This window comes from Ambystoma mexicanum, chromosome 8 (assembly GCF_040938575.1).
Source record: "Ambystoma mexicanum isolate Mex_15411 chromosome 8, UKY_AmexF1_1, whole genome shotgun sequence".
Lineage (NCBI taxonomy): Eukaryota > Metazoa > Chordata > Amphibia > Caudata > Ambystomatidae > Ambystoma > Ambystoma mexicanum.
The window spans coordinates 107,544,879-107,565,767 of NC_090929.1; the positions used below are offsets into that span (position 1 = coordinate 107,544,879).

The 20,889-nt window shown below is 48.8% G+C and overlaps 1 long non-coding RNA gene across 1 annotated transcript in view; it reads left to right on the forward strand.

Annotated features, from left to right (window-relative positions):
* The first annotated feature begins 6,881 nt into the window (after positions 1 to 6,881).
* The window catches only part of LOC138473536 (uncharacterized), a 49,653-nt gene continuing 35,645 nt past the window's right edge, over positions 6,882 to 20,889 (forward strand). Inside the window, exon 1 of the long non-coding RNA XR_011268769.1 lies at positions 6,882 to 6,950. This is a non-coding gene — a long non-coding RNA (uncharacterized lncRNA). The remainder of the gene's footprint in view (positions 6,951 to 20,889) is intronic.

Here is a 20,889-nt window from a genome sequence, read left to right on the forward strand (position 1 = left end):
ATCACTAAGCTGATAAACCTCTCTTTTGATGAAGGTGTGGTAACTGATGTGCTCAAATCCGCCTGGATAACCCCTTTGTTAAAAAAAGAAAATTTGGATCCCACTAATAAAGATAACCACAGGCCAATAACCAATGTGCCCTTCATTCTGAAGATATTGGATAAACTAGCCTATGTGCAATTGCAGGCTCATGTCGAAGAACACAACATCCTTGGCACCCGACAGTCGGGCTACAGGGCTCGTCACGGGAACGAGACGGCCATGCTCGACTTAAAGTCCACTCTTGCGGCATAGCGGACAAAAATCAAGCCACATTGCTGATGCTACTTGACCTTTCCGCAGCCTTCGATCTGGTTGATCACAGTTTACTAGTAACAAGGCTCGGAGAGGTCGCAAATTGCTCCATGCTAGCATCAAGATGGATAGCCTCCTTCTTGGGCCCTCGAATGGTAGGTGTATGCGTGGGAAGCAATCAATCCACTCCCATCTCTCAAAGTTGTGGAGTCCCACAGGGTTCTTGTCTGTCGCCACTGCTTTTTAATTTGTATATTCGTCCCCTTCTTGATCTTCTTAGTAAACTTGGAGTTCAATATACAAACTACGCAGACGACACTCAGGTTGTTATACAACTAAGTGGCTTGTATAAGAACGATGTTGAAACTATCAACAGCATCTCCAAAGCCATACAGGACTGGATGGCCTGTAACTCCCTAGCTTTGAACAACAAAAAAACTGAGCTCATGATAGTGTCCTCTAAGAACACCCGGAACAAACTTGATTCTGACTATGCCAACTTCCCTATTACAGACAATGGGCCTCATTACACGGACAGCGGTAAGGGTTTACCGGTACCGGTAAGGGCACCGGTACTGGTAAACCCTTACCGCCTTACTACGAGGTCCCTTTGCGGGTTGGTACTTTAACGTCTGCTGTTTAGCAGGCGTTAAAAACCAACCCGCAAAGGGACCAGGGTGCTAATTACGGTACCGCAATTTGCGGCACCGTAATTAGCGCCTTCCCCATTCCCATTATGCCCTATGGGGCAAAAATGGGAATGGGGAAGGGCAATGGGGGTGCCGGTATTTTACCGCCATGGACCAAGGTGCTAATAGCACCTTGGTCCTCCGCCTATGATGTAATGAGGCCCAATACCATCACTGTCCAAAGGAAGGTTAAGATCTTGGGAGTCGTTCTGGATGAGGAGCTATCTATGAAGTCTCATGTCTCCAACATCAGGTCTAGTTGTGGATTGATTAACAAACGAATCAGCTATATTTGCCCCTTCATTACAGCAGAAAACTGTGCTCTCCTGTCTACAGCATTGATAAACTCCAGACTTGACTATTGTAACAGTCTTTTGTCTGGCACTACTGTCACCAATATTCAATCTCTACATGTGGCTCAGTACAACGCTGTGCGCACCATCTTCAATCAATCTCGTCGCACTCATATCTCCACCTTCAGGAAGAAGCTACACTGGCTTCCTGTAAAACATTGCATAACACACAAAGTGATAACGACAACACACAAGTGCCTGTCCCTCAGGAAACCCACCTATCTGTCTGAACGTATTAGCATCAAGTCCAATGGAACAAACCTTCGTTCTTCCACTGCTTCTCTCCTTGATCACCCAGATTTAAGACAGCTAAATTTGGGGGCACCACTCTTGACGTCCAGGGCCCCCTCCTCTGGAATGCCCTACCAGCTGGGATACGACAGATCCAAAACTATTCTGTGTTTAAGCAAGCCATAAAGGCTCACCTTTTCAACCTGGAGTAACCCTCCACGTCCTCACTCTCTTTCTACTTGTCATGTTGTGTGTCTTGTCTTTGGTTTCTTTGTGCACCCTGAGGCCCACGGCCATGCGGCTCGTAATAAGAATTAAAATAAATAAATAAATAATGCTGCATATGTATGGGTGTGAGTGTGCATGTGAATGAGAAGGCAGTGGGAATATTCGGGGTACACGTGTGAAGAATACAGTCTGCATGTTCTAGGTATGTGTGTTAATGAATGAGCGAGAAATTCAATCAAGCTAAAACTATGGATGAGTGACTGGTAAGTGAATCAGTATCAATGTATGCATGCAAGCTTGAGGCCCAAGCAGGGGGCATCGGAGGATAGGTGTTTTCTTGCAGTGACTGGCTTATTATACTGCCATATTTGGGCAAAGTCAACTTGACGATTTTTATTATGTGGAGGAGAGGTTGAGGTGGGGGTTTTCTAGTACAATGGGGAATGCGGCCTGCATATTTACTTTCTGTTGCATGGCATTTTTTGCTGACATTAAGGGCAAGGCCAATATCATGTCTGTTCTTACAAGGACTACAAGGACAGAGGGGTATTTGTGCAGCCAGCAAGGAAATGTTTTCATATTGTGGCATTGCATGTCCTACTGCTATTAAGGGCAAAGTCAAAATGAGTGTTATTACTTCGGGACCAAGGTGGAATTGTTGCAGCCAGCAAGGAAATGTTTCCTTACTGTGGCATTGCATGTTTTACGGTGTTAAGGGCAAAGTTAACATGTTCTTACATAGCTGCACCGAAGTATATCTGCAGCCAGTAAGGAGATGATGTTTAGTTATTGAGGCAGGCTTTTTTATGGCACTGAGGGCAAAGTCAATAGGAGCTTTAATACATGAGGGGTTATTTGTGTAGCCAGCAAGGAAACATCTCCTTACTGTGGCATTGCATGTTTTACTGGCATTAAGGGCAAAGGCAACAGGGGTGTGTTTCGAAATGAGGATAGTGGCATATATTGACAGAGCCAATATGGACATGCCTTCTTATTGTATTAATGCTGCACATTATGGTATTGTCCTGGCATAGAGGTGTCTAGTATATTTGGGTCCCAGGGGCCAGGCACAGTTCTCTTGTTTCTACACTAGGAGGAGAATTCAGGTTGAAATGCATACTCTCATCTTTCACCTAGTGCAGCGCGCGGCATGGCCCTGCAGCAGCAAGATAATGATGAGCATTTTGCATTCATGGTGAGCCAGGCCGGCTGTGAGTGTGTCGTGGCCCATGCTTTGTTGACGAGCTTGGGTGAGGGCCCTCAGCATGGCTCGCGGGAGGCCTGACCACATGTGTTATTCCACTGCACACATGCAGTGAGATGGAAATTAAGTGTTAGAGTGCCACAATTTAAGTTGGAAGAAATTGAAGGGTCAAAAAGTGTGAGTGCCACACATTCAAAGGGGTTGAGATACACCTTGATAGATGAGTGCCAGCCATCCAGGTGAGTTGAGATGCCACTGATCATAGGTGAGAGTGACACCCATTCAAAGTGTTGGAGCTACAGGGTCAAGCATGAGAGCGCCACACATTGAATAGCATGCGGATGCCACTGATGATAGGTGAGAGTGCCACACATTCAAAGGGGTTAAGAGACATCTTGATAGATGAGTGCCACACATCCAGGTGAGATCATAGGTGTGAGTGACACCCATTCAAAGTGTTGGAGCTACAGGGCCAGGCATGAGAGTGCCACACATTGAATAGGATAGAGATGCCACTGTGTGTGCCACACTTTCAATGGGGTGGGAAGCCCACTGTCATACACGAAAGTACCACACTTCCAATGGGGTGGGGAGGCAACTGTCGTACACGAGAGTGCCACACTTTCAATGGGGCGGGGAGGCCACTGTCATACACGAGAGTGCCACACTTTCAATGGCATGGGGATGCCACTGTCATACACAAGAGTGCCACACTTTCACTGGGGTGGGAAGCCCACTGTCATGCACGAGAGTGCCACACTTTCAATGGCATGGGGATGCCACTGTCATACACGAGAGTGCCACACTTTAAATGGGATGGGGATGCCACTGTCATACACGAGAGTACCACACTTTCAATGAGATAGGGAGCCCACTGTCATACACAAGAGTGCCACACTTTCATTGGGGTGGGGAGCCCAATGTCATACACGAGAGTGCCACATTTTCATTGTGGTGGGGAGGCCACTGTCATACACGAGAGTGGCACACTTTCATTGGGGTGGGGAGGCCACTGTCATACACGAGAGTGCCACACTTTCATTGGGGTGGGGAGGCCACTGTCATACACGAGAGTGCCACACTTTCATTGGGGTGGGGAGCCCAATGTCATACACGAGAGTGCCACACTTTCATTGGGGTGGGGAGGCCACTGTCATACACGAGAGTGCCACACTTTCATTGGGATGGGGAGCCCAATGTCATACACGAGAGTGCCACACTTTCATTGGGGTGGGGAGGCCACTGTCATACACGAGAGTGCCACACTTTCATTGGGGTGGGGAGGCCACTGTCATACACGAGAGTGCCACACTTTCAATGGGATGGGGAGCCCAATGTCATACACGAGAGGGCCACACTTTCATTTGGGTGGGGAGGCCACTGTCATACACGAGAGTGCCACACTTTCAATGGGGTGGGGAGCCCAATGTCATACACGAGAGTGCCACACTTTTATTGGGATGGGGAGCCCAATGTCATACACGAGAGTGCCACACTTTCATTGGGGTGGGGAGCCCACTGTCATACACGAGAGTGCCACACTTTCATTGGGGTGGGGAGGCCACTGTCATACACGAGAGTGCCACACTTTCATACACGAGAGTGCCACACTTTCATTGGGGTGGGGAGGCCACTGTCTACACGAGAGTGCCACACTTTCATTAGGGTGGGGAGGCCACTGTCATACACGAGAGCACACTTTCAGTCGAGCAAAGATGCTATCATCACCGCTTGGGGCGGGGGGTTGACACATAGCCACATATCCAGTAGGATGTGGCTGCCCTTACCGTGGCTGGGGCGTTGGGGGTTGACACACATTCGATGGGCTGACATGCCTAACACAGTGGGCCCGCTTCATGGGATATTTTCCTGGTTCAAAGGTAATTTACGCCGCTGAAAAGTGACTTTGCACTGTCGACACAAACCCTGATACATGGAACCGTGCAAAGTGTAGTTTCGCCGGGCAAAGTCATTTTGTACTGCAAAAATGACGATGCGCTGACTTTGCCCGGACTTTGCCGGCAAAAATACACTTTGCACAGTTCCATGAACCAGGGTTTATGTCCGCAGTGCAAAGTCACTTTTCAGCAGTGCAAAATCACTTTGAACCGGGCAAATATTCCATGAATCTGGCCCTTTCACTCTTGAATATCACCTGCCTTAGATATAGGCGAGGCCTGTGCACCTGCATCAGGACACACTAAGGCCGCCTTCAGTACCAACACACACATCTGCCCAGAAGCATCGCGTTGCTGTTGTCTCTCTCTCTCTCTCTCTCTCTCTCTCTCCCCCGTTTGCTTTGAAACTTTTGGGAAGAGAAGATGGAAGCTTTTGATGAGACGGCCCCCCTACAGAGTGGCAGACGGAGCCCCACTCGCCCTGTCTGATTGACTCCCCGAAGGCCTGCGCTCTTCTTTCTTCCTCTGGAGAGCAGCGCCTGATATCTAATTCCGCCACAGCCATTTGCGCAGTGGTACTTGTATAGTTTAATTGATATTTGTGAAGTAATTGTGTTGGGTTTTTAGTATTTGCCATTTTCGTAGCTGCCAACATTGCCACCCCCCGAAGCCTCAGATGGGCTGTGCGCCTATGTAATTGGTTTTTCATTTAAGTTTTCTGCACAATTTTTTGTGGCTGTCCTCTGATACTTTCCTTCGTCCTGTTAAATATCACATGGACCTTGTGGCACGGCCCTTCTTTAGCTGTGTTGCCCAGTAAATATTTGATTGAAAGTAATACTCCATGTTTGTTGCATGTCCAGCGTTGGTGGGTGGTTGCTGGAGAAAGGCCAGGGTCTGAGTGGGGGGGAGAGGGATTGAAGCTTTCTTTTGCCACTGTGTTTCCTCTTCACCAGAAGACAATAACCCACAAAATCACCTCTCGCACAGCAAACTGCATGCACTTCACCACACCGCAACAACAAACAAACAACACATGAACCGCACCAACAGCACACGAGGACTGACATCGATCTGATACTCGCACCCAAGCTCAACGCACAGTGAAAACCGAACTGAAGCTGCCAACAGGACACCACCTCTCTCACTTTCCTACGCCCTCTTCACCCTACTAACCGACCCTGCCTTTTTCCGTTGCTGACGGTGCGCGGTACAAATACCTTTAACTTTAACATTAACTAGAGAGCACTCCCCCTTTTGTACCTGGCAGTTTTCCTATGGGATTGCGCCATTATAAAACGCTTCTGTGAGTCAGACCCTGTCTCACAGCAAGCAGTTTTAATACCACCAAACTCGTTTACTGTTACCGCCAGCTGTTTTTCCACTGAATTTGCCATTTGTGCTATTCTCCATTATGATAGTGCTCTAATTACCTCGGGTGGTAAATCCACCGGTAGAAATTCCTCATTTTATCAGGAGAAAATACCTCTATGCACGCGCAGGAGCATTTCCTACTTGTGGCACCCAGCTCATAATAATTAGGTGGGCGGAAAAAATGGCAGTAATTTCATTGGCACCCTTCTTTCTTATTGCCGCCACGTTACATGTCCTGAGGGCCACCATCTTGCAATGCTGCCAGATGGCCCATATCATGTGGATTACCCTCATTGACTTTTTAGCATGCACCGCTTCGCATCCTCAGAATTGTGGTTTTGCTTCTTCTATTTAAGGTGCTGGCCCACAAGTGCCAAATATGGTGTTAACAACCCGTTCCAAAGGCTGGAATGGGTGGTAATGGCCCGGGTTGATAGCGCCATTAGCACCCATCCCAAGGTCTGGGACGTGGCTAATACAAAGTATTTTCTTTCTGTGAACGGGTCGCCTTGCGGCATCCCGTTCACAGAAACAAAATACTGTTCAAAGATGGCTGCCATGGACAGGGAAGGGGGGGCTCCACACAAAGCCCCTCTTCCCTTTCCATGGTGGTCAGCTGGAGCAGAGCTGAAGGAGTGGCATCAGCAGTGGCAGCGGCCAGTTCCACCGCCACAAAGAGGTAAGTGGGGATGGGGGGAGTAAAAAATAAGGGAACAAACTGTGGGGGGTAGATGGCAGGCGAACCGGCTATAAGGCAGCTTTGAACGCGGGCTGAGATCCCCAGCCTGAATTCCTTGCCTCCTGATTGGCCGGCTCCCCCACCAAGGGTGCTAATTAATAACAGTGCATTGTTATTTCATAGTGTTTTCCCCAAAGTGATTTGTATAGACATTTTTTATAAACACTGATCATTACAAAACTGAAATTGGGACTCTTTTGACTGTCTCGGAAGAATGAAAGGCTGCGTTGGCTTTGTTGGGATTCAAGCCTGAGGCCAGCAGATCACACATACAAATCTCAGCAGCCAGTACTCAGCCCACAGAGCTACCTTACCAGCTAGCCATGGACATGTTTAAAACCTTCCCTTACCGGAAAACTGCTCAGTTCAAAATCCAGTCCCGTTTTTCTCCACTCCAACCGTTAGATCACAACTGTTGAATCTGTCATCGTGTCATTCATTGGTCCTGTCAGCTGTCACGCCTCTGTCTCCTAGCAATGGGTCCTCCCCTATTAACTACTGAACACCACACCGCCTCCTATGGATTAGGTTCCCCTACTGCAGTCCAGTCGGGGTGACCAATGAAAACGCAGGTGTGATGTCATTCGGCCAGGTCTCAGGGGTCAGGAAATGTTAAACCCCTGTAGTCAGTGTTGTGTACTGAGTACACAAGCGACGCATGCGCGAGCCTCCACGGAGTTCGCGCATGCGCGTTTAAGCAATAAAGGCGGTGCCCGGCAGTTCGCGCCGGAGACCGGAGCCATCACACGTCTCCGGCGTGTGTTCTGTGTATGCATGGGCGCGTGTGTATGTATGCCTGTGTAACGGCCGACGGCCGGCCCCCGAACACACAAAACTGGCGACGAAGGCGGGATCGGAGCTGTCTTCCCGTTTCCGACGACATCAGTGAAACGGAATACAACTCCGCAGTCGCGGACCCGTCCTAACAGCCGGCGGCCATTTTGAGTGCTCGTTCACTACAACACACGCAGTGGTTGCGGCCCGTTTTGGGTGCTCGAGCGCCATCTGCCCGTTACAAGCAGCTGCAACAACTTTTGGACACTCCACAGCCCAGCTGGTGCAGGGCTGTGACACAGGAAGTGGCAGAAGAGCCAGCAGGAAGACTCTGCCAAAGTTGGGAGCCAGATCACCCATCATCTTGCCAAGAAAATACTGTGAGTACCTATTGTGATGGGTGAAGAAACAGATTATGAGGGCGCCGCTGCCCCAATACCACGCAGAGTGCGCACCACTCTGGCTCCCATGCCTGAATTCGATACCACGGGGCCCCCATCGAAACTTGGCCCAAAATGGCTCATATGGGTCAAAAGACTGGAAATGATGTTCAGAGCCTCGGGGGAGACAGAGGACGAGGCAAAGATCACCATCATGATGTACTCCGCAGGCACTGAAGTCCAGAAAATATACGACTCCCTCGATATTCCAGTGGCGACATATGACGCTGTCAAACAAGCACTTCGGGATCACTTCCTACCCTTAGCGAATGTTGACTTCGACAGGTTCGTCATGGGGGCAGAAAAACAACGGAGCAAAGAGTCACTGGACCAGTTTTGTGCCCGTTTGAGACACCTAGCAAGCTCCTGCAGGTGGGTCAACGAAGAGGAAATGGTCCGTAACCAATTGCTGCAAGGATGCTGCTCAGGAAAACTCAGGAGGCAAGTCCTGAGGGAACCAGGGCTGACTCTCCGGCAAATCCTAGACATGGGAAGAGCGTATGAACTGGCGGAGGCCAGAGGATTGAAAATGGACGCAGCCACGCATCCCAAGAATGAGGAGGAGGCACTTGCAGTCGGACGTTTCACTCCTGGGAAGGCCAGATGGACACCGAAGAGGGGAGAAGGACCCATGACATCAGGTACCCCTCAGTCGGGCTCTTACTGTGGATATGACCCCCCACACAGAGGTGAATGCCCAGCCAAATCACGAACATGCGGCAGGTGTGGGATACCTGGGCATTACGCCAGAATGTGTAGGGCCACCATGCCCGTGGCAGCAAGCAGAGGACCAGAGAGGGCCGGTAGAGGTGGCGCTCGCACCGTGAGGGGCATATCCTCCCTTGAACAGGACGTGCATGACCTACACATTGCCGAAGAAGAGGAAGAAGAGGATGAAGAAATATTCTTCATTTCCAGCATCGCAAATGGCCCTGGAACTCGACGAAGACCCACATGTACTGTAGACATTGGAGAAATCCCCACTCCAGTCCTCATCGACACGGGAGCGTCAGTCTGCGTACTGGCAGACAGACATTACAACGCACTTGCAGGCCCACCAGCCCTGTCGCCCTCCAAGGCTCAAATATACGCTTTTGGTGAAGATACTCCCCTACCCATCCAAGGGGTATTCGTAGCCCCAGTGACCCATGGCCAGAACAGCATCAAAGCGAGGTTTTTTGTTACCAGCGTAAGCCCGCACTCTCTTTTAAGCTGCGCGGCATCTGAAGCACTCAACCTTGTTCATTTCACTTTTGCTGTATATCACACAGATCTGAACAGCCTGCTGACACGCTTTGAGAGGCTCTTCAGAGGCATAGGGAAACTGAAGGCTGAGCCCGTAAGGCTCCACATTGATGGGTCAGTCAGACCAACGGCGCTGAAACATCGTCGCATACCGTTTCATCTGAGGGCTCAGGTGGAAAAGGAGCTGCAAGACTTAGTGGAACGAGACATTATTGAAAAAGTGGAAGGACCCACCCCGTGGGTCTCTCCAATTGTAGTGGGCCCAAAGCCCAAACAGCCTGGGGCTGTACGCATTTGCGTAGACATGAGACTACCTAATCTGGCTATAAAAAGAGAACGTCATCTCACTCCCACTCTAGACGACATTGTTGGAGAATTTCAGGGAGCAAAATTCTTTTCAAAACTAGACCTGAGAGCAGGTTACCACCAGTTGGAGCTCCACCCAGAGTCCAGATATATTACGACCTTTACAACCCACGAAGAACTATACCAATATAAAAGACTCCGTTTTGGAATATCCTCAGCGGCAGAAGTCTTCCAAAATGCCATCAGGGGGGCTCTGTCCGGACTAAAAGGCGTCATAAACATGTCAGACGATATCCTAGTTTTTGCCAAATCTGAAGCAGAGCATATCAAGCGTCTGGAAAACACATTTCACAGACTCCACAGCCTCGGGCTGACGCTGCACCAAGAAAAGTGTGAATTCCTGAAGGACAGCCTACAGTTTTTTGGATTTGTCTTCCATGCGGGAGGCATATCCTCAGATCCTGAGAAGGTGAAAGACATTCGAGAGGCGTCACCACCCACGTCCCCGGCAGAAGTCCGCAGCTTTTTAGGGATGGTGAACTATTGTGGGCGCTTTATTCGAGATTTAGCATCCCTCTCTGAACCCCTGAGAGCGCTCACTAGGAATGAAGTGGCATGGACGTGGACTGGAAAGGAACAGAGAGCATTCACGGCCATCAAGGATGCTCTGTCTGAACAAGATACCATGGCATATTTCAACCCAGCCCGGGAGTCTGAAATTATAGTGGATGCCAGTCCAGTGGGACTTGGGGCGGTTCTCATGCAGGTGGATCAACAGGGATCCATGCGACCCGTTGCATACGCCAGCAAGGCACTCACAGACACAGAGAGAAGATACTCTCAAATTGAACGCGAAGCCCTCGCAATACTATGGGGCTGTAAACATTTTAGACTATATATCCTGGGGAAACCTGTTGTAGTGGTGACGGACCACAAGCCCCTAATTCCCATTCTGGCAGGCGCTTCTTGCAAACCGCCACCTCGAATAGAAAGGTGGATGCTATCCCTCATGGAGTACGGGGTGAAGCTGGTGTACCGCCCAGGTACGCACAACCCTGCGGACTATTTGTCTCGTCACCCCGGCGCAGGACGATCCAGAGATACTACGGAGGTTGCAAATTGTGTGGACACCATTCACATGGTCGTCGAGTCCGCACTTCCCATTGCCTTGACAAGACAAGAAATTGCCAACGAATCTAACTCAGATGAAGCATTTCTGAGAGTGAAAGGTGCGGTAGCCACAGGAGCATGGCGGGAGCTCCTCATGAACAATGCCCGGAGAAATGCAGAAACGCAAAGGGATTTGCAATTTCTCTGGAGTGCACGACACGAACTGTCAGTAACTGCCGATGGTCTCCTGCTGAGAGGACACCGGATTGTGATCCCCAGGTCACTCGTGTCAAAGGTCCTTCAGCTGGCACACAACGGACACCAAGGGATGACCAGAATGAAGGCACGTCTCAGACTCAAAGTCTGGTTCCCCGAATTGGAAAAGAGAGTGGAAGATTTTGTGAGGGCATGCATCCCGTGCCAAGCCACTAGCCCAGCGGAGAGAGGACCACCGATTCAGACCATGGCAAGGAGTGATTTACCCTGGGGGACAGTACATGCCGATTTTGGCTCTACCGGAAGAGGACTACACTTCCTAGTAGTAACTGACCAGTGGTCCCGATATCCAGAGGTGGAACTGGTCACGTCCAAGGCCAGCAACCACACCACCCTAGCCATTGACAAGATATTTGCTACCCATGGTTTTCCCATCGAGTTATGTTCTGACAATGGGGCACCTTTTCAAGGGCAATCGTTTGCTCAATACTGTGAAGAGAGAGGGATAAAACACTGAAAAGTCACCCCACTATGGCCAAGAGCCAATGGGGAAGTAGAGCATTTCATGCGCACACTAAACAAGGTGTTTCGCATATCCAAAAATGGAGAAGACCTCAGACGGAATTTATTCGAATTTCTCAGGGAGTATCGCACAACTCCATATCGATCAACTGGAATAGCCCCTGCGGAAGCACTTTTCAAGAGGATACCAAGAGGACTCATACCTGAATCAGAAGGGAGACAACCAGGAGTGATCGACAATGACCAAGTACAGTCAGAAAGGTCATGGAGAAACGATAATGAAACAGCGCGGAGAAGACTGCCTGAAAAACAGATTGCAGTTGGAGATACCGTGTTGGTACGAAACAGAAGACCAGAAGGAAAGTTGTCGACAACTTACGAGACCCAACCACTGGGTGTAACACATGTGAAAGGTACATTGGTCACCGCAGCCAATGCCAGAGGAACCGTCACCAGAAATGTGTCATTCTTTAAGCGCATCAAGCCCGCAGGTAGCGAGAAAACAGCTGAACAGGTCCCGGATCAAGAGGCAGAGACAGGGACAGAGGAAGCCACTCCACCTGCAGATCCCGAGACATCGGAGGCCCCTGGTGACGCGGCACCACGATACCCGAGCAGGGCCGGACGACGACTTCCACAGAGGTTGCGAGACTTTATCATGGACCCTGCACCATAGGCGGGGAAATCTGTCGTTGGAAATCCGAAGAATGAACCAGGTTGTTTTCTGCAGTTAATTGTTAATTGTTTGTTTCTGGGGGAAAAGGAGGGATGTTGTGTACTGAGTACACAAGCGACGCATGCGCGAGCCTCCACGGAGTTCGCACATGCGCGTTTAAGCAATAAAGGCGGTGCCCGACAGTTCGCGCCGGAGACCGGAGCCATCACACGTCTCCGGCGTGTGTTCTGTGTATGCATGGGCGCGTGTGTATGTATGCCTGTGTAACGGCCGACGGCCGGCCCCCGAACACACAAAAGTCAGGACCAGGAATTGACATTTCTCAAGTCTTTTAATGGGCGCAAACAAACTCTGGCTCGTCTCAAAATAACGGGGTGGGCTGCACCAGCACGCAACATGCTCTGGGATGAAAATCCAAAAGTGGTTACAAGTGGTTCCGAGGACATTGGTCCAGTTCCCAACTCCAAACTGCTGCTACCTCAAAGGCCTGTCTTTTTCACAGCCTCCATGGTTCATCCGCCCCTCACCCCCCCCGCCCCCCTGCGGAGCCTTAGCGAGGATTCCGAATGCCAGGTCTAGAGCAGCCAGTGTTATCCATGGATGCAATGCTGTGTCTAGTCAGTTGCACGAGTAACGTGAAGTAAAGTGGGCGTGTGTTTGCATAGAGCCACTTCTGCACGGTTGGTGCAGCTGATCGCGTTCACTATTCTCATTGGCCCAGTGGGCTGTAACACACTGCATCTTTTCTCACCATGACATCCCTGGCTAAACACTTAAAAGTATCGGCAAATGGGGGCTGCCTATTATTGTGCTTTGGTCTGTTTTATGCCCCAGTCCTTCCCCTTTCTGCCAAAAATCGGGAGCGCTTACAAACAGGCTAGGGCCCTGCATCCACTATTATAAATGAAACGGGGCGCCTTTCCTTTGGGTGAATAACTCACGCTTAACTATGGGGGGGGGGGGCTTCACTTCGCACATTCAAATCCTGTAGCTGGACTCACCCTACCCGTCATCGTTCCAAGGCGGATACATTGAATGTCATTAACTTGTGTAATAACCACACCTGTAATTACAGCGCTTAGAAGCTGTAGGAGTCTGGCATGAAGCGCTAGATGAGAACAAAAATGAGTTTTGTTTAGCCTAGTAGCGATCTCCATCTATGGCTTAGCACATTAACTACTTCCTCGCTAAGAAAGCCAGGGCCCCACGAAGTGGACTCTCAATGGCTGAGATAATGGCAGAAAAATTTAAATTTGGACGACTAAAGTGTTTTCACGGATTCCATAGCCTCTTGTGCTTCCTATCATCACTGAAGAGCTACATACACTTCAGAAAGAATAGCATTCTGCACGCCAGCTTTAAATGGGGTACTTGAAACCCTGTCTGCCAATACACTATGCATCTCAGCACGTGTTATTTTGGGTAGTTTGGCAACGAGGGTTGCAACCCTTAGTTTAGGTTGGTGTACCCAGAGGGGACGTGCCTTTCTGATGCTAGCCCGGGTCCGTATAGATAGCTCTGTCAGTTAAGCACTCGGCCCAGATATATGCGAGCCTCCTGTGGACACAGGTGCGAATTCTAGCTGGGCTGTCTCCACGCGACATCCTACTGAGTATCAAGAACACGTGCTTTATGAGGTTAATAAAATGAGTGCTATTGAATTGGCTGCCTTTAGCATGATTTCTTACAGTGCTTAGAGGCAGGAGAAAACCATCGTGAGCCTCTATAAACAATTGCAATATTATTATTATTATTCCTTAAACATGCAGAAACTTTGCACGGGTGCAAGTGCAAAGTTTTCACGGTATTAACACTAGCTAATTTTAAAAACACTTGGACATAATAGAAAACTATTACACCATGACAAGTGCAGCATGTCATGGTATAAGCACCAGGGCAAAAATTGCCCTCGGGCAAAATAAGATACATTTTCACTCATTATTACACATGGGCAAAGTTTGCCCAAGTGCTAATACGGAATGTTATTAGCACTAGGGCAAAGTCTGCCCTGGTGAAAAAACACATTGGAAATGTATCTTTTTTGCACTTTGTCAATTTATGTCCTGGTGTTTATACCATGCCAAACTGCAGTTGTCATGGAGAAACAGTTTTCTAATATGCCCAAGTGTTTTTAAAATAGGGCAAACTTTGCCCTTGTGCTAATACCATGCACATTTTGCACTTGCACCAGTGCAACGTTTCTGTAATCTGGCCCCAGACCCGCGTATCTACAGGGTGTCCGCAGAAATGTTCGCAAGAAAAATACAGAATGGAAAAATGACAGCATATTTTTTGGGAAATTTTGGGAAATGTTTTAAAAATATAGGTGTGGGGTGGGGCATGGGTAATAATTAAGGTTGGTGGCAGAGGTGGTGCGGGGGTCTCCCTGCATTATTTAAAAAAATAGATGCAGTCATTTTTCTTTTTTGTATTTTTATGGACTTCAACTGTAGTAATTACTTTCAATGTACTTACTCCTTGATGTAGTGTCTTTGGACTGAGGTCATAGGTCATGATTATGCCACCACCAAAATATCCCAGTATCCTAATCACGACACAAAAGCCTAAACTGGAACTAATTCCAAGGACAAGAAACACTTGTGTACAGGCGAGTTATAAATGCCATATAATATCACATCCCAGCATGCCCTTAATGCTTAACATAGTATTGACATGATATTAATTGGCTAATCTCACCATCCAGCCTTACACACCCATTTTGTGTTTGGCAAATGTACTGCTTTAAACTCCAGTCATAGCGCGACGGAATAGGCATGAACCTTCACATGCTGCTGTACATTTTCCCTCAAAATGCAAAATCATCAATAGTTTCTCAGAGACTTATACCGCAAACCAAATTGATTGATTTCAGTAGTTGCTCAATTGGTGTGAATATTAGTAGTCGGCCTCAACTCGATGGACCACAGACTCTGCATGCTCAACTCTACAAACAAAGCTTTAAGTGGGCCAGGGCTAGCCAGGGCTCAGACCTGGCAGTCTCCAAATATTGCCCCTTGTGCCAGGGCTCTGCCAGGGCTCTCCGAACTGACCTCCCTTTCCAAATTTCATTAAAAATATGAGTGGCAATGCTGCTCTTTGCTAGCCGATGTCCCTCCAGTAATGTTTAGAATCAAAACATCAGTTAAAGGCAGGTGAAATTACGTATTTTTCAAACAAAAAAGGAATCTTACAAGAGAATACATTGTTTGATTTTTGCCACACATTGTATTAAAGTGTTATTAGAATGCCTTTAATGTGTATGTATGAATAATTAATTTCTTTCCGAAGAACTTTGGGACTGCATAGTGTACTGACCTCTTTTGAATTAATGCTCTGTTTCAAAGTTGAATACATTTATTTTGGTCAACATTTTTACACACATGAACTATCGTTGAAACCAGATGTGTTTGCCCTTTCATTGCACATATGTAAACTTGATTGGCTCTGTTAAGTCACTCCTCTATTTACACAGGGCACTCCTCTTTTAAAGCTTTATTAATTAGCTACTTGGGATTTGAAGCTGCGCAAGACCCTTTTTAGGCCCTGTGGCAAAATAGTACATCACAAGGCATGAGAGCCCCCCTCGATTTCTTATCCTACTTAAAGCACTCAATACAATGGGCTGTGCCAGTGTTTCTTCTCACTTCAATTTTGTCCCGTGCAGGTGTAAGCGCACCCTTCTTGGCAGCCCTCTTTTCCCCTCAGATATTACATTTAGAAGCGCGGATCTCCTTTCAAACAGGCATGGTGTGCATCGGGCACATTCCAGATGGCTGACAGGGACGTCATTTCACCAAAATGCCAGGGGTGGTGGAAGTGACATCACATAACCCTTGACCTACCTCTGGTGACATAACAGGAAGTGACGTCATTTGACCCCATCCAGAAGTGACATCATAGGAAGCGATGGAACACAACCTTTCACCCCTTGACAAAACAGGAACTGGCATCACATAGCATTGTTTCCAAGTATACAAAAAGAGGTCTGGGAGCCCCTTTACAGAGAAAAAACGAACTCCCTAGACTGCTTACGCGCAAAAGAGAAAAAAAAAGAGAAAAAACAAGTCCAAATAACCTGTCCGAAACACACTACGAAGAATATGGTTACGATATCACTGTAAAGTGATATACTTTTCATACAAGAATGGATCACCATATGTATCACTAATATCATTGTGTACAGGCCCATATTACCAAATTACTATGAATGCAATCAGGCGTCAAAGGCCAAACGATATTGATGCATTATGATATAGCACTTACGCTTAAGCCCTTCATATAGAACCAATATACATACAATATCACCCAAACTGTGTTGTAATCATTTATTAACCTCAGCAGGATGAAAGGCTGAGTTGACCTTGCCGGGAGTTGAACCTCGAACCTGCAGATCACACACACACACATTGCAGCAGCAACCTCTCAACCCACTGAGCTATCTTACCGGGTATAGCTATCAGAAAACCAGCCACTCCAGAAACAAAGACCCATATGCTGCTGGCCACAGCCCAGGAGCCTCAATAAAAAATAAAAAATAAACATTCCTTTAGGGGTAGCAAGGGAGAACACAGGGGTAGCAAGGGAGACCTCAGGGGTCACATGTGCGACCCCTGGTGACCCCTAAATGACGTCCCCGATGGCTGAGCCATCGGCTCCCTTTGCAATTCACAATAGTCATTTGCATGAGACTAGACCAGGTGGGGAAGGGGTATTGTTGCAGAACATAGACCAGGGACAAGGACTAGGCCACAGACATGAATAAGGCATACCCTGAGGGCCTCGAGGCAGGAATGGCATAGGCACAATATACAACCTGCCTGTCACATGATTAGGCATTGAGAGAACAACAGTGTGTGTGTGGGATTTGGGTAGCGTACCTTTGAATTGTAGCAGCACTAGACTCGCAGATTCTTGGCCTTTGCATGGAGACCTCAGAGCTATGGAGCCATGGTCCTCTTTCTATGACTAGAGTTTGTTGCGCTAAAGCAGGAAGTGGATCGAGGTGCGCCAAGGAGGAAGTCATGAGGTGACCATGGGGGTGAAAAGGGGTCCTGTGGCGTTATGGGGCATTGGGCGGGTTGGTTGGGAGGGGTGACTGGCATGGGGAGTGGATCCCCCAATTAGGGGATACAGAGGCCGCGTTCAGTGGGGGAGCAGGCGGGCCTTTGGGGGCAGGCACAGAAGAAAGAGATGGGGATTGAAGTGCTGAGGAGTGGAAAATTGGTGTTATGGGAGTGAAAGGCTCCATCACGGAACATCCACGTGGCAGGTGGGTGGCAAAGGGCACATTTGATGATGTGCAATCAGTGGGAGAGGCTATGGGAGCGGTGTTTGGTTGGTGGGATACAGCGCATCCAGGGATCGGGTCATGGGGAATTGGCGCATGCACATAGATGCCACTGTGGGTATGCCATTAATGGAGTGACGTGGTCACCCAAGGTCTATAACCTGAGTGCACATAGATGCCACTGTGGGTATGCCATTAATGGAGTGACGTGGTCACCCGAGGTCTATAACCTGAGTGCACATAGATGCCACTGCGGGCATGCCATTACTGGAGTGACGCGGTCACCCGAGGTCTATAACCTGAGTGCACATAGATGCCACTGCGGGCATGCCATTACTGGAGTGACGCGGTCACCCGAGGTCTATAACCTGAGTGCACATAGATGCCACTGCGGGCATGCCATTACTGGAGTGACGCGGTCACCCGAGGTCTATAACCTGAGTGCACATAGATGCCACTGCGGGCATGCCATTATTGGAGTGACGCGGTCACCCGCGGTCTATAACCTGAGTGCACATAGATGCCACTGCGGGCATGCCATTACTGGAGTGACGCGGTCACCCGAGGTATATAACCTGAGTGCACATAGATGCCACTGCGGGCATGCCATTACTGGAGTGACGCGGTCATCCGAGGTCTAAAACCTGAGTGCACATAGATGCCACTGCGGGTATGACATTACTGGAGTGACGCGTCCCAGTGCGGGTATGACATTACTGGAGTGACGCAGTTATCCGAGCTCTATAACCTGAGTACCATTGAGTTGAGTGCCAGTGAGTTGGATACAGTGCTGGAAATGGAAATGATTAACTGTGGGATCCCCCCAACCACGGGCAGCAGGGGGCTGAAGTGGATTTAGGAGCATGTGCAGGGGTTATAAGTTAAAGTGAGGAGGAACTCACAACATTTCTCTCAGTAACCCCCTAAAACAAAAGCAGATGGGTTACAATAAAGGGCACAAATAGTTTTTCCGGATCGAGACTTGGGCGACATTTTTTGCAGGATCTTGGATTCGGCAAAATCAGGCCCAATGACCAACGCTGGTTGGATAATAATAATAATAGCTATTATTACAACTCTCAGAAGCAAGTGGAATCCAGCACGAAGCACTATGCAAAACATACTGTCATGTTCTTTATTATTATGTTAACTGGTTCCAGCGACTCGTCCAATCACAGCATTCGGTACTAGCAAGGTCAGCCAATAAGAAGTCCCCACAATATCATCTGGAAATCGCTGAATGTGCTTGGGTTTCTTTCATAAGGCATGTTGCAAACAGAGAAATTCCACTTCGGACCTTACAACAGATCAATGCAAGTAGATTGTTATGGACAGGGGGGTGCAAGGGGAGGGAGTTGGCAACAGAAAATGGAAATCATGCCCCCCACCAATGAAAGATTTTATAGAGCAGAATGGGATCATGCCTAGCTGACTGTGTGGTGTTTTGTGCATGGCAGCCAATGCACACAGAAGGGTATCCTAAAATAGCTGTGGGTTTGGTGGAAATGGGGTACAGGGGGTGCATATAATAGAAGCTGATGTCAGATCATGGCATAGGGCTGGTCACTGAAGCAGAACGCGCGCCGGTCTCCACGCCCATGTAAGTCGCGGCTTACGACGGAGCGCAGACCCGCATAAATTGACGATCGTCCTCTTTATGAATCATTTGATCAATTATCGCCTTTCTTGTGAAGGCCTTGTGTTGCAGTCCCCCCACCCTTCCTCCACACCCTTAGCCGGCTCCTTATCCCTTCGTGCAAAGCCGTATATGGGCCTCACAGAGGTGGAATTTGAACAGCAATTGAAACTTACCAGATATTTGCAACTCTGTCAATTTCAATGTGTAGATGCTCCAGACGGGCTCCAAGTCCAATTTGACATCTGCTGCTTCCATTTCTGGGATAAGCTGCGCGCTTACTTTGCAGCTTCATCCAGAACGTGTTGCCTCGGTGAAGCAGGTGCTCTGTCCCTGGTGGGCCTTAGCTACCTCGGCTGTTGGCTGGTGACCCAGTGCTTCTTGGAACGCAGCTGCAACGACGGCGCTCCTAACAACCAGGTCACCGGATAGCCTGAGGGATCCAACATCTGCTGCCCGAGCTGGGCCCTGTCGTAGGCCTGGGCTTCCGGGGTTCTTCAGGCGGCGGTGTTGCCTTTGGACTGAACGGCTAGCCGCACACTTATGCTGCTCCGCCATGCTGGGAACCACAGGCCCGCCTGTAAGAGAGTCACTGTCCCGATGATACGCGGAAAGGGGGGACGGGTCTAATGAGCTGTGGCGGGGAATAAAAATGTCAAGCCGCCCCGTCCTTAAATAGCACGTTTTATGAGCTGAGATGATGAAGGGAAACCAGCCCCGAGTTTCCACCAGCGGCAGGGTTGGGTGGAAAAATTGCTTCTGACCTCAGATGGTGGGGTCGGGCAATGTGCTGACAAGGTCAACACAAGGTCAAGCATGCTGGCCTCTTGGGTTTCCTTGAATAGCTTTTCTTTTCCTGCCTTATGTACTAAGGCCCTGATTCACAGAGCGTTTTCCAATTGGGTTTTGCCATTATAAAACACTTCTGTGAATTAGGGCATATATGTCATCAGCGAAAAACAGTAGCTGTAGTGTAGCTAAGACTCATTAAGGCAGGGAGTCACAGAGCTAAATCTTGGATCTGCTGGCATTGCTTGGCAGTGCCCTTATGATGGTGGGAATGGTTGGATAGTTTTAAGAACCTTATTGATGACTTTGTCTACCCAGGCTTTTCCTATTGATTCTTAATTGAAAGATCTTATCTGCAAACCAAAATCACACTGGGTTTGGCACATCATTTTGAGTCTGATCGAAGAAACCCATTGCTGCCAAAATGGGTATCATCCCAATACTGCGCACCTCGGAATTTTTCACTGCGCATTTCACTGCAATTTTGTGTGGGGCGGGTGTGGTTAGAGTAATACAAAGTGTGAGGAGAGTATGGCAGGGGCTGCGGAGTGTCTCCCCCATGCCCGCATATAATTGTGATGACATGTGTGGAACAAAAAAACAAATGAGGACCGATTTATGGAAATGTGCGCAGAAATCCCGCAAGGGCCATGCGCTGAGAAGGACACTGCGCAAGCCTGCGCGCCAACAGAAAAATGCACGCCCCATATATTCATGGAATTTACAGCGCAAAGTAACCAAATTCGCAAGTCGCGCCTGGAATGCCCTGACACGCCCACGTGCGCAAAGCATAAACAGCCAGAACAGCTACCTTCGCTCGCTCCCCTCTGGTGTGAATACACGCACCCTTCAAACGGTGCATGGGGTCCTGCGTAAGC